The following is a 13,844-nucleotide window of genomic DNA, read 5'->3' on the forward strand; positions in this document are numbered from 1 at the left end:
TCGTGTGCCCGATAAGGGGTGATGATTGGACAAATAGGAACCTGGAATCTATGGGATTGGTACAGGACAAAGAGGAAGGCCTCCTGATGTTGTTTACCAGACGGGGCCTACGTTAAAATTTGACTGAACGTTTGAATATTGGCTTGGGTCGTGTTCAATGTACAGCCTGAGATCCAGATCTCCAGAACACTGCGGGGAGGAGGGAAACTTCTCTGCAGGAGACTCTCCGCACCGATGTCCACATCCCCCAAATCAATGTGCTGCTGGTTTTTAATCGCCACCGCCCCATTCCCTTGGAGGCGAAAAGAAGAGAGAGATCACAAGGTTTTTTAGAACATCATCGTTTGCATGATGCATGAAAATCATGACGACCATAGATCGGGGAGACGCACTAGAAGTCTCTTGACCCAGAGCAGAGTCGAAGAATCTCGTGGCAGAACTAGAGGACCATAGACAATAGCAGGCAAATAGGTGTAGGAGTAGAGTAGGTCATTCGGCCCCTTAAAGGCAAAAGCCACTGCCATTCCACAGTTCATCCCACAATCAGTACCCCCGTTCACTGACTTAACTCCCGCTAACCCTATCTCGCTTGTGAGGCAGAATTTAAGAGACCGAACTTTGCCGGGCGCTTCCCACACAATGGGGAAACTCTTTGGTTATGCTAGCTGTGGGGGACGGATTGTTGGTGGCTTAAATTCTATAGTGTTTTGTGCTCCTGTGTTATTTTATTGTATGGCTGTATTGGAGATATGGGAATCATTTCACTGTGCACATCTGGAACACCAAACGTGAAAATTAAATCTATCTTGTATCTTGTATCTTGTATCTTGTTAAGAGATCTATCTTTAAGAAACTCTCTCTTGAAAGCATCCAGCAGAATCGACCTCAACCGCCCTCTGAGGCAGAGAATTCCGCAGACTCACAACTCTCTGGGTGAAAACGTTTTTCCTCATCTCTGTTCATAAATGCGGCTTACCCCTTATTCTTATGCTTCCCTGTCCACTTGCCAGGAAACCTGAACGGAAACCTCACTCTGAAGATGACTTATACGACGCCCCACTCCAAGGTTTCCGTGCCCACGGTTCCCTGGACGGGTGCAGGTAGGGGTTGCCCGGAGGTCTTGACCTGATAGGGAACCAAGCAGGTAGAGAGGTAGAGCACTGACAAAAACCTCCGGGGGAGAGACCGCACGGAAACCTTGGGTGGCGCCCGAGCCTCAAAGTCTCCCAAGAGAGTTTCCGTATCCAAGCTTTCTCCTAAGTGGCGATCAGGCGGGGAGGCAGTCATTAAGAACCCGCATGCAGCCTGGTTTCTGACGCCACAGGTTCAAGAGTGAAGTGTGGAAAAAAGATGTCTAATAGCCGGCAATCTGAGGGGGTACCTTTTTCAAACACCAAAGGGTGTGTGGGGGGGGTGTCATGGAAACGAGCTGCCAAGCAGAGGAGGTCATGTTGAGGCTCCTGGACTATCACCAATGACCCTTTAAGGGCCCCCCCATGAACTGTTAGACAGGACGTACATGGATAGGACAAGTTTCAGGGGCTTGGGCCAAATGCAGGCAGGTGGGACTAGTGTAGCTGGGACATGTTGGGCATGTGGGTAAGTTGGGTCGATGGGCCTGTTTGCCACACTGTATCACTCCAAATGATAGCAGAATTAGGCAGCTTCTCCGGGATCTTCGGTTTCCTCCCACACTCCAAAGACGTCAAGATTTGCGGTGTTAATTGCGCGAACTTGGTAGCTGTGTAAGTGTAAATTGTCCCCTGAGGTGGTTGTGTGGTGGAGGTAGAATAGTGTTCGTGTGTAGCTGGGGATCGAAACTGGTCGGCGCGCCGGGATCTCGGCAGGGCGAAGGGCCTGTTTCCGCGCTGTATCTCTAAACTAAACTAAACTAAAAAGACAATTAGCGCCTGCACAAGCGAGTAGGCAATTCGAAACGCCTTCGAAAGCCAGCCACAACGCCAGTTCGAACGGATGGTCATGGCCGATCATCCCCAATCAATATCACCAGAGTTTGTGCGCGGAGAGAGGAGACCGGAGAATCTCGGAGAGGGAAACCCACGACGGACACAGGCGTCACTCGGTGGGGGAGAGTGAGGACGTACAAGCTCTGGTCGACACAGGCAAGCGCCGCTATTTGCTTTGCGCAATCTGTTCGAAACGGGGCCTGGTCTCTGAATCGCGCTGTGACCGAGCAGCGTGGGCAACGCTCTACGCTGCACCGCCACCGAGCCAACCTCGTTCCATGCCTCCTCCCCATACTCCCCTGACTCCGATATCTTTAAGAGCCCTATCTAGGTCTCTCTTGAAAGTAACTACGCGAGAACATGCATGCCCTCTCAACCGACACTCTCTGAGGCGGAGTAGACGTACTGTACCTCGGTGCCCTTCTTTTTTTTTTTTTTTTCTTTTTGTTTTTTTTTTTTTTAGCCTCGGCGGTCACACGTGACAATAAGCTAAAACTGTAGGACACAGTAATCCTGTTGCGTATGGATCTGCGTTTTTTCTGAGGCAGACTAGTCACGTGATCATGAGAGCTTAGAGAAAATCACGAGCAACACACATGGGCAATCAAAACAATGTGCGCCCAGCCCTCAATTGTAAAACCAGCTTGAACCTTCTAAAAGGACATTTCAGTTGATGAAATGACAATATTTACTGCCAAGTACTCAGGCAGTGGACGGCTCTTACTAATTCGGAACTGTATTAAGCAACAATATTTGATGCAAAGAGGTGAACAGCAGTAGCGTGACCACACAGCTAAATTCCCCAGCCCGTTTCACATACCACACTCACCAGATGACACACTCATGCCTTGTTTAGCGCGAGCGAATTATTCGAATGGACGCCCTGCAGACCGCGCCTTAAGGTACCGTGAACTAGCCCGCGAACTCCAAGGCGGCCAAAAGAAATAAACTGCTCTGGCTGTGAGGATATGTCAGATTAGACTTACGAAAGAACTGTAAGAGACTGCAGACAAATTTGAAGGTAGAAAAATCGGTTGGATGAGGATAGACCCCAAAAATGCTCGGCGAGAAGCTTTTCCAGCCGAGTGCGCCACAGCAAAGCAGCACCATCTGCTTTGCACCTGCTGAGTTATCTCCAGAATTCTTTGTGAAGAAGAATCCAGGACCCGAATGAAAGCCCTAATCCTGCATCATCTATTGATCTATTGCTCAGATCACAGAAACCTCAGCCTGCGCGCGTGAGGCCCAGCCCATCTATGACCGAGCCGAAGGGAAAATAGCGTTGATGTTTGAAGAAGGTAGTCGCGAAACCGAAACGTCATTCAATAATTCCATCGCCTCCATAAGATGTTCGCCACACACATAGACCCTGAGCTTTCTGAAATAAGGCGCTCTCAAAGACAATAGACAATAAGACGATGCCAGGAGTGTTAACAGAGGCCATTTGAGGCCCTCTCGATGACATGCACCGACCACTTCAATGTCGATCAACGGATGAATCATCCATCAATCAGTACACTGTGTTTGATTCCCTCCCTTCTTCCCATATCCCCTGCACTCCGCCTATTTGTAATAGCCCTATCTAACTCTCTCTTGCGAAAGCAATCCTGACACACTGCCTCCACCGCCTCTCTGAAGGCAGAGAGAATTCCACAGAACCCACCCTCTGTGAGAAAAAGTGTGGTTTCCTCAGGTCTCCGCTTCTAAAAATGGTCTTTACTCCTTTATTGCTTAAAACTGCCTGCAGGCCTGGATTTTTTCTTTTTATGGACTCCCCCAACATCGGGAAAACATGTTTCTAGCCTCTAGTGTGTCCCTAAACCCTTAATAATCTTATATGTTTTCAATAAGATTCCCTCCTCATCCTTCTAAACTCCCAGAAGCGTGCCGTACAAGACCAGCCTGCTCGTTCTCGCTCAGCATATGACAGTCCCTCCATCCCGGGAAACACGGGAATTAACCTTGTAAACCTACGCTGCACTCACTCAATGGCAAGAATGTCCTTACTCAGATTAGGGGACCAAAACTGCACACAATACTCCAGGTGTGGCCTCACTAGGGCCCTGTACAACTGCAGAAGGACCTCTTTGCTCCTCTATCTTTGTTCCTATATCCTATCTCGACCCAAAATGTTTATGAAGAAGGGTTTCAACCCGAAACGTCACGTATACCTTCGCTCCATAGATGCTGCCTCACCCGCTGAGTTTCTCCAGCAGATGCAAAGGCAGCAGTGGTGACAAACAGTAAATTAGCCCGTTTCACATCCCCACCTCCAGATGCACACTCATGCCTTTGTTTGCTCGAGGAATTATTCGAATGTGCTGCAGCCGGTTTAGTAGTGAACTGGGAACTCCAATGGGCCAAAAGAATAAACTGCTCGGCTGTGATGAATGTCAGATTAAGCTTACGAAAGAACTGCAGACGTTGGAAAAATCGAAGGTAGACAAAAATGCTGGAGAAACTCAGCGGGCAAAGCAGCATCTGCTTTGCCCGCTGAGTTTCTCCAGCATTTTTGTGAAGGAATAGGGCCGAATGGCCTACTCCTGCATCTATTGTCTATTGTCTATTCAGAAACTCAGCGGGTGAGGCAGCATCTATGGAGTGAAGGAAATAGGTGATGTCTGAAGAAGGGTCGCGACCCGAAACGTCACCTATTCCTTCGCTCCGTAGATGTTGCCACACCGACTGAGTTTCTGAACAAGCATCTCAATAGACAATAGACAATAGGTGCAGGAGTAGGCCATTCGGCCCTTCGAGCCACCACCGCCATTCAATGTGATCACGGCTGATCATCCCCAATCAGTACCCTGTTCCTCCCTTCTCCCCATATCCCCTGACTCCGCTATTTTTAAGAGCCCTATCTAGCTCTTGAAAGCATCCAGAGAACCGGCCTCCCACCGCCCTCTGAGGCAGAGAATTCCACAGACTCACGACTCTTTGTGAGAAAAAGTGTTTCCTCGTCTCCGTTCTAAATGGCTTACTCCTTATTGTTAAAGCTGTGGCCCCTGGTTCTGGACTGCCCCAACATTGGGAACATGTTTCCTGCCTCTAGCGTGTCCAAACCCTTAACAATCTTATATGTTTCAATAAGATTCCCTCTCATCCTTCTAAACTCCAGAGTGTACAAGACCAGCTGCTCCATTCTCTCACCATACGACAGTCCCGCCATGCCGGGAATTAACCTTGTAAACCTACGCTACACTCCCTCAATAGCAAGAATGTCCTTACTCAGATTAGGGGACCAAAACTGCACACAATACTCCTGGTGTGGTCTCACTAGGGCTCTGTACAACTGCAGAAGGACCTCTTATATCGCTCCTATATCTTTGTTCCTATATCCTATCTCGACCCAAAATGTTTATGAAGAAGGGTTTCAACCCGAAACGTCACGTATTCCTTCGCCTCCATAGATGCTGCCTCACCCGCTGAGTTTCTCCAGCATTTTTGTCTACGTCAGATCTGCTTAGTTTGGAGATACAGCGGGGAAACAGGCCCTTCGGCCCACCGGGTCAGCGCCGACCAGCGATCCCCGCACATTAACACCATCCTTTACCCACTAGGGACAATTTACATTTATACCAAGCCAATTAACCTACAAACCTGTACGCCTTTGGAGTGTGGGAGGAAACCGAAGATCTCGGAGAAAACCCACGCAGGTCATGGGGAAGAACGTACAAACTCCGTACAGACAGCTCCCGTAGTCGGGATCGAACCCGGGTCTCTGGCGATGAGAGGCAGCAACTCTACTGCTGCTGCAGTCTTTCCAAATGAATGTCTGTAGTAGTAACGGATGGCAACAGCCAGTCTGAAGAAGGGTCTCGACCCAAACATCACCCAGCCCTTCTCTCCAGAGATGCTGCCTGTCCCACTGAGTTACTCCAGCGTTTTGTGTCTATCCTCAGTGTAAACCGGCATCTGCAGTTCCTTCCTACAAATTTACATTACAATTTGATTTTGTGTCTCTTTTTAATACTTATCCATAGGTGGAATGGATGGGAACAGCCAAATATTTCCATAACTCACGGATCATCTCCCGGTTACTCAGCACTTCAACTCCCCCTCCCATTCCCACACTGACCTCTCTGTCCTGGGCCTCCTCCATTGTCAGAGTGAGGCCCAGCGTGCATTGGAAGAACATCACCTCATATTTCACTTGGGCAGTTTACACCCCAGCGGTATGAATATTGATTTCTCTAACTTCAAGTAACCCTTGCTCTCCCTCTCTCTCTGTCCCTCCCTCTTGGTCAGCCTGGGTAAATTGGGCCGAACGGCCTGTTTCCATTCTCGGTGACTCGATGAGTTCAGGAATTGCAACATGCCCACTGTTTAAATGTGAAGGAATGCCCATGATATTAATGGCGGCGCAGTGTCGCAGCGGTATAGCGACTGCCTTACAGCGGTTCGATCCCCACTGCGGGTGCTAGTCCGTACGGAGTTTGTACGTTCTCGGAGAAAGACAATAGACAATAGACATGGACAATAGGTGCGGAGGAGGAGATTCGGCCATTCTTATATCCCCATTGGCCAACAGTCAGTAAACCGGCATGCCTTCTCCTTCCTACAAAATTTACACATAGAAATTAGGTTTTTGAGTAGTCTCTTTTTAATACTTAGCCTGTAGGTGGAATATGATGGCTGAACAGCCAAATATCAGTATCCGGTGCTGCTCGAAGGGCTCCAATGGCCTATCTCCTCAGATTCAATGACACATTAAAATTGAAATTGAATCTGAGGAGTAGGCCATTCGGCCCTTCGAGCCAGCACCGCCATTCAATGTGATCATGGCTGATCATCCACAATCAGTTCCCCGTTCCTCCCCATATCCCCTGACTCCGCCATCTTTAAGAGCCCTATCAAACGAAGCGATCTTTGGTTTCCTCCAACCACTCCGAAGACGTACATGTAATGTAAATTGTCCGTAGTGTGTGTAGGGTAGTGTTAGCATGCGGGGGTCGCTGGTCAGCGAGTACGGACTCGGTGGGCCGAAGGGCCTGTTTCCGCCTTGTATCTCTGAACTAAACTAAAGTATAGCTTGGGCAATATTTTTCACGTTGACATTGCATTGTGAAAGGTGTTTATTGCTTGCTGTATCTCCACTGGCCCTGTGGAGTTAAACGATTAACCTGTGAGGCGAGGATGAGCAATGTCCGAACCCTTACGCTGCTCCCCCATGGCCTCTTCACCCCTCTCCAAATCCCCATCGCCGCCAATTAACTTAGCTGAGCCGGCCCCCTCTGACCGATTAATGCCCGTGTCAGAACCAGAGCAAATTGCCCAGCGGTGGTTGATGGGCCTTGGGGTGTGGGGCCGTCCAAGTGTGGAGGTTGAACATGTCCACACAAGGAGCGGAACTCACACCCTGCCCTGGGCTCCAGGTGAAGGCTGCATCCCCACCTGCGCAGGTGTTTCTCTGTAGGTTTCCGCGCTGCCTTGGTGTCGGGGCAAAGCTCCCCACATTAGCCAGTTGCGAGCTGCTCTCCGAGGCTCTCGAGGCGTAGCCGTGCGTTCCCCAGGCTCACACATCCACCACGGGAAGCGGGAGTAGTCAACTGAGTGCAGGAAGCGAGATTGCACACACCTAGGCCGCAGAGAATACCCTTCGAAACGTATTGGATTCCTCGAAAATGAGCTGTCAACAAGTTGTACTCATTATCTGGTTCTGCACGGGGCATAACTGGGAGTGATCTGAAGGCAATAATTTAATCAAGGGACCAGGAGGTGGTCCCTGAACACAGTAATGCATGTCTGGGAACGGATCCAAAGCATATCTGAAGACTTCCTGTGGCATTAGGTCGACTGAGTATAGTTACAGTGTGGATCAGAGCGCTGATGTGCATGACACACTGATATCGCTGTCTCCAAATGAGTTCAGGCAGAACTCGTTCTGTAGGCTCATACTCAGCTCAGACGCAACACTAATCACCTGAACACTCCACACAGCTCAGGAATTAACAAATTGGACGCAACCACCGCGGGTTTATTGAGAAGCAAACAGCCGTTAACGACAGGCCAACAACACCAATTACAGCACCGGGCCACACAGGGTCTGGTGGAGCGGGGATAATGACTTTGCCATCCAGTGTCGGAAGTTGAGGTGGCTTTTTTACGACGATAACACAACTGAAAAAGGTCGACTTACAACTAAACAAACCAGGTTCACTTCTTAATGAACAGACAACTGACAATACGGGTTGGTAGACCAAAATTCAAAGCTTTACTAATTATCGGCCGATGGAATAGAAGTGGCAAGGAAAACCCCAACCAAGTGAGCAACACGGACAAACACTTGGCTGTCCTCTCTCCATCAAAGATCCTCTAGCGGAGCAAGATAGACCACTGCTGCTAAATACAATGGGCTGACGTGTAGTATGCAGCGGAGCGTAACGTGGGGCTTTTTTCCATCCATTTCCGTAACCCGACCCGACCCGACCCGACCCGACTCGCAGTGTAATCAACGTTGCGGGGGAACAGTTTGTGTTAATAAATTATAATTCTGAAAATGAGGAGAAGATTTTTTCCAAAGAATTTTTATTTTTACGAGGGTGTTTCCGTAACCGGCTTCCGTCTCCGCGCTAGTATCTTTGCTCCACTACGGGATCTTTGGTGCGGAGACGGAAGTCGGTTACGGAAATGGCGCCGAAAATTACCCACGAATCTGCCCACGACCGTACCACGTCTTTTTCGTCGAGTGGACCATCTTGCTCGCTGTAGGATCTTTGCTCTCCACTTCTCTGAACCCAGAATGACATGGTATTTTATACTCTTCTTTTGTCACCTAAGCACATTCTAAAGACTTTAGTCATGGTCGGAGGTACAGGGAATATACATTATGACAGGTTGCGTAACACAGTTTGTCTCTTGTCAATCATCAGTCGCATCAAAGGCATCTTGTCATGTGGTACAAGGCACTTACATATAGAAACATAGAAATAGCAGGAGTAGGCCATTCGGCCCTTCGAGCCTGCACCGCCATTCAATATGATCATGGCTGATCATCCAACTCAGTATCCCGTACCTGCCTTCTCTCCATACCCCCTGATCCCTTTAGCCACAAGGGCCACATCTAACTCCCTCTTAAATATAGCCAATGAACTGTGGCCTCAACTACCTTCTGTGGCAGAGATTCCAGAGATTCGCCACTCTCTGTGTGAAAAACGTTTTCCTCATCTCAGTCCTAAAGGATTTCCCCCTTATCCGTAAGCTGTGACCCCTTGTCCTGGACTTCCCCAACATCGGGAACAATCTGCCTGCATCTAGCCTGTCCTACCCCTTAAGAATTTTGTAAGTTTCTATAAGATCCCCCCTCAATCTCCCAAATTCTAGCGAGTACAAGCCGAGTCTGTCCAGTCTTTCTTCATATGAAAGTCCTGACATCCCAGGAATCAGTTTGGTTCCTGGCATATCAAAGGCATCGGACATTGTCTCAATACCCCTCACTGGGATTAATCAGGGCTTCCTCTCTCATCAATTGGTAGACACATTTCAAAGTCATTGGTCATGATCTCAATATACAGCAACCTGGGGGGAAGTCTGGGCTTGCCATTCTGTATCAATCTACTAGAGAAAAGCCTGCTTTGAGACTAAATATAAGTTATAATAGTCCAGGTATCGATTTAATATATTTTTTATGTTTTTAACATCATTCAGCCTTAACACAACAGGCCAAAGTTTTATTAAAGAACTGCAGATGCTGGTAAATCGAAGTTAGACACAAAATGCTGGAGTTACTCAGCGGGTGAGGCAGCATCTCTGGAGAGGTGACGCTTTGGGTCGAGACCCTTGTTCAGACCCGAAACGTCACCCATTCCTCCGCTGCTGAGATGCTGCCTGTCCCGCTGAGTTACACCAGCATTTTGTGTCTATCTTTGGTTTAAACCAGCATCTGCAGTTCCTTCCGACACAGTACTGTTCACTGTCCCATGTTCTATTTCCCCACATTTTGCCTTCAGACTGTGCAACAGATTTGTATGCCAGTAATGGCACCAGATGCTGGCTGGCACATGCTGGCGGGTTGGGCCAGACACAAAACGCCGGAGTAACTCAGCGGGTCAGGCAGCATCTCTGGAGAGAAGGAATGGGTGACGTTTCAGGGCGAGACCCTTCTTCAGACTGAGAGGCGGGGGAGAGGGAAACTAGAGATATGGGAAGGTACAAAGAACAAATCAGAGCTGGCACCTATGGCCTTGGAGCCCACAATGGTCCATTGTTGGTCGTGGAGGTGGTAACCAGGGGGATACAAACAGTGAAACTAGTTCAGAACTTCATGTGTTTAAGAAGGAACTGCAGATGCTGGAAAATGGAAGGTACACAAAAAAGCTGGAGAAACTCAGCGGGTGCAGCAGCATCTATGGAGCTAAGGAAATAGGCAACGTTTCGGGCCGAAACCCTTCCGGGTTTCGGTCCGAAACGTTGCCTATTTCCTTCTGAGTTTCGGCCCGAAACGTTGCCTATTTCCTTCGCTCCATAGATGCTGCTGCACCCGCTGAGTTTCTCCGGCTTTTTTGTGTACCTTCAGAAGTTCATGTGATTGGAGCAGAATTAAGCCATTCGGCCCATCTATTCCGCCATTCAATCATGGTTGGTCTATCTTTCCCTCCTAACCCCTTCTCCTGCCTTCTCCCCAATAACCTCTGACACAAAATGCTGGAGCAACTCAGCGGGTGAGGCAGCATCTTCGATGTTATGCAGTTCTTGCTCACTCAATCAAGAATCTATCTATCTCTGCCTTAATAATATCCACTGACTTGGGCTCCACAGCCTTCCGTGGCAAAGAATTCCACAGATTCACCACCCTCTGACTAAAGAAATTCCTCCTCATCTCCTTCCTTAAAGAAGGGTCCTTTAATTCTGAGGCTGTGACCTCTAGTCCTAGACTCTCCCACTAGTGGAAACATCCTCTCCACGTCCACTCTATCCAAGCCTTTCACTATTCTGTACATTTCGATGAGGTCCCCCCTCAATCTTCTAAACTCCAGTGAGTACAGGCCCAGTGCGGTCAAACGCTCATCATAGGTTAACCTAATTAACCATATAACAAGTACAGCACGGAAACAGGCCATCTCGGCCCTACAAGTCCGTGCCGAACAATTTTTTTTTTTCCCCTTAGTCCCACCTGCCTGCACTCATACCATAACCCTCCATTCCCTTCTCATCCATATGCCTATCCAATTTATTTTTAAATGATACCAATGAACCTGCCTCCACCACTTCCACTGGAAGCTCATTCCACATATCTATCTCCCTCTTAAATATAGCCAATGAACCTAATTCCTGGGATCATTCTTGTAAACCTCCTCTGTTCCCTCTCCAGGGCCAGCACATCCTTCCTCAGATACGGTGCCCAAAATTGCTCACAATATTCCAAATGTGGCCTGGCCAGTGCCTGAAGAGGATGGCAAGGGTGGGGGAAGGGACATGGATGGGAAGGTTGTGGAGGGAGGAATTGGAAATGCTTGCACGGCCTGGTCTGTGGGCATGCGATGCTCTCATAGAAACATAGAAATTAGGTGCAGGAGTAGAGGCCATTCGGCCCTTCGAGCCTGCACCGCCATTCAATATGATCATGGCTGATCATCCAACTCAGTATCCCGTACCTGCCTTCTCTCCATACCCCCTGATCCTCTTAGCCACAAGGGCCACATCTAACTCCCTCTTAAATATAGCCAATGAACTGTGTGGCCTCAACTACCCTCTGTGGCAGAGAGTTCCACAGATTCACCACTCTGTGTGTGAAAAGACAGGAGACGTATCGGTGGTGTGGTCACAAGTTCACAAGTCATAGAAGTAGATTCAGGCCATTCGGCCCTTCGGGTCTACTCCGCCATGCAATCATGGCCAATCTCTGCCTCCTAATCCCGTTTTCCCGCCTTCTCCCCATAACCTCTGACACCCGTTCTAATCAAGAATTTGTCTATCTCTGCCATAAAAACGACCTCGGCACAAAGGATTGTGAGATCGTAACTGTGCACACGGATTTTCAAATCAGTCAGCCTTACAGGGTGAACAAACAATAGATCTGTGTCGGAAGGAACTGCAGATGCTGGTTTACACCGAAGAAAGACACAAAGTGCTGGAGTAACTCAGCGGGACGGGCAGTATCTCTGGAGAGAAAGAATGGATGACATTTCGGGTCGAGACCCTTCTTCAGACCAGTCAGAGGGAAAGGGAAACGAGAGATATAGATGGTGATGTAGAGAGATATGGAGCAAATGAATGGAGCATTGTTAGGTGTGGGCTAGGTGAGAACAAGAAGCTGGTGCGACTTGGGTGAGGGAGGGATGGAGAGAGAGAGGGAGGGAGTGCAGGGGCTACTTGAAGTTAGAGAAATCAATATAGAGATCATCAATAGAGGTAACTTTAAAAGGACGAGAGGGGATCTTATTGAAACATATAAGATTATTAAGGGTTCGGACACACGCTAGTTCCCGATGTTGGGGGAGTCCAGAACCAGGGGCCACAGTTTAAGAATAAGGGGTAAGCCATTTAGAACGGAGATGAGGAAAAACATTTTCACCCAGAGGGTTGTGAATCTGTGGAATTCTCTGTCTCAAGAAGGCGGTGGAGGTCGGTTCTCTGGATGCTGTCAAGAGAGAGTTAGATGGAGCTCTTATAGACAATAGACAATGGGTGCAGGAGTAGGCCATTCGGCCCTTCGAGCCAGCACCGCCATTCAATGTAATCATGGCTGATTTTTTGCCTATCAGTACACCGTTCCTGCCTTCTCCCCATATCCCCTGACTCCGCTATCTTTAAGAGCCCTATCTAGCTCTCTCTTGAAAGCATCTGCTAAAGATAGCGGAGTCAGGGGATATGGGGAGAAGGCAGGAACGGGGTACTGATTGGGGATGGTACACAAAATTGCTGGAGAAACTCAGCGGGTGCAGCAGCATCTAAGGAGCGAAGGAAACCTCCAGCAATTCCAGCAATGAGTTTCTCCAGCAATTTTGTGTACCTTCGATCTTCCAACATCTGCAGTTCCTTCTTGAATACTGATTGGGGATGATCAGCCGTGATCACAGTGAATGGCGGTGCTGGCTCGAAGGGCCGAATGCCCTACTCCTGCACCTATTGTCTATAATATTCATAGCACTGGGTCTGCCGAGACTCAAGAAAGAACTGATCCCCCCTTGCACTGGCTGGCAACCTAGGAAACAAGCCAGCTGTAATTGTCATTGCCATTTGTATGCTTGCCTTACAGAGACGGGCGGTGTGGTTTGTCAGTCTGGAACAGGACACCAATTGATTATAACAGGGGCACTGTTCAGATGACATTTTATATTTTGACCTTAGGAGAAGCTGTCATCCTTGAGATGATGTACATTCCTCCAAGTAAGAAAAGTGTGGCGTGAAATAATATAAATAAATAAATGATCCACTGTTAGAAATGATGCATTACCATCGGCAGGTTCCTGGCACCTGACAGACGGAACCATTGGTGCAGGGACAATGGGAATGTCAGACAGAGTGGTGGCTGTGGATCATGTAGAAGCAGGGACCTGCAGATGCTTCTCAATCAGGGAAAGACACAGAGTGCTGGAGTAACTCAGCGGGTCAGGCAGCATCTGTGGAGAACGTGGATAGGTGACGTTTCACAGAGTGCTGGAGTAACTCAGCGGGTCAGGCAGCATCTGTGGAGAACATGGCTAGGTGACGTTTCACAGAGTGCTGGAGTAACTCAGCGGGTCAGGCAGCATCTAAGGAGCTAAGGAAATAGGCAACGTTTCGGGCCGAAACCCATAAGGGTTTCGGCCCAAAACGTTGCCTATTTCCAGAAGGATTTCGGCCTGAAAAGTTGCCTATTTCCTTAGCTCCATAGATGCTGCTGCACCATAACTCAGCGGGTCAGGCAGCATCTCTGGAGGACATGGATAGGTGACG

At 48.7% G+C, this 13,844-nt stretch overlaps 1 protein-coding gene across 1 annotated transcript in view; it reads right to left on the reverse strand.

Moving 5' to 3' along the window:
- LOC129701385 (teneurin-2-like) overlaps nucleotides 1-13,844 on the reverse strand; it is a 372,354-nt gene that overhangs the window by 183,635 nt on the left and 174,875 nt on the right. The window lies entirely within an intron of this gene.

Source organism: Leucoraja erinacea, chromosome 11, assembly GCF_028641065.1.
Source record: "Leucoraja erinacea ecotype New England chromosome 11, Leri_hhj_1, whole genome shotgun sequence".
Taxonomy (NCBI): domain Eukaryota; kingdom Metazoa; phylum Chordata; class Chondrichthyes; order Rajiformes; family Rajidae; genus Leucoraja; species Leucoraja erinaceus.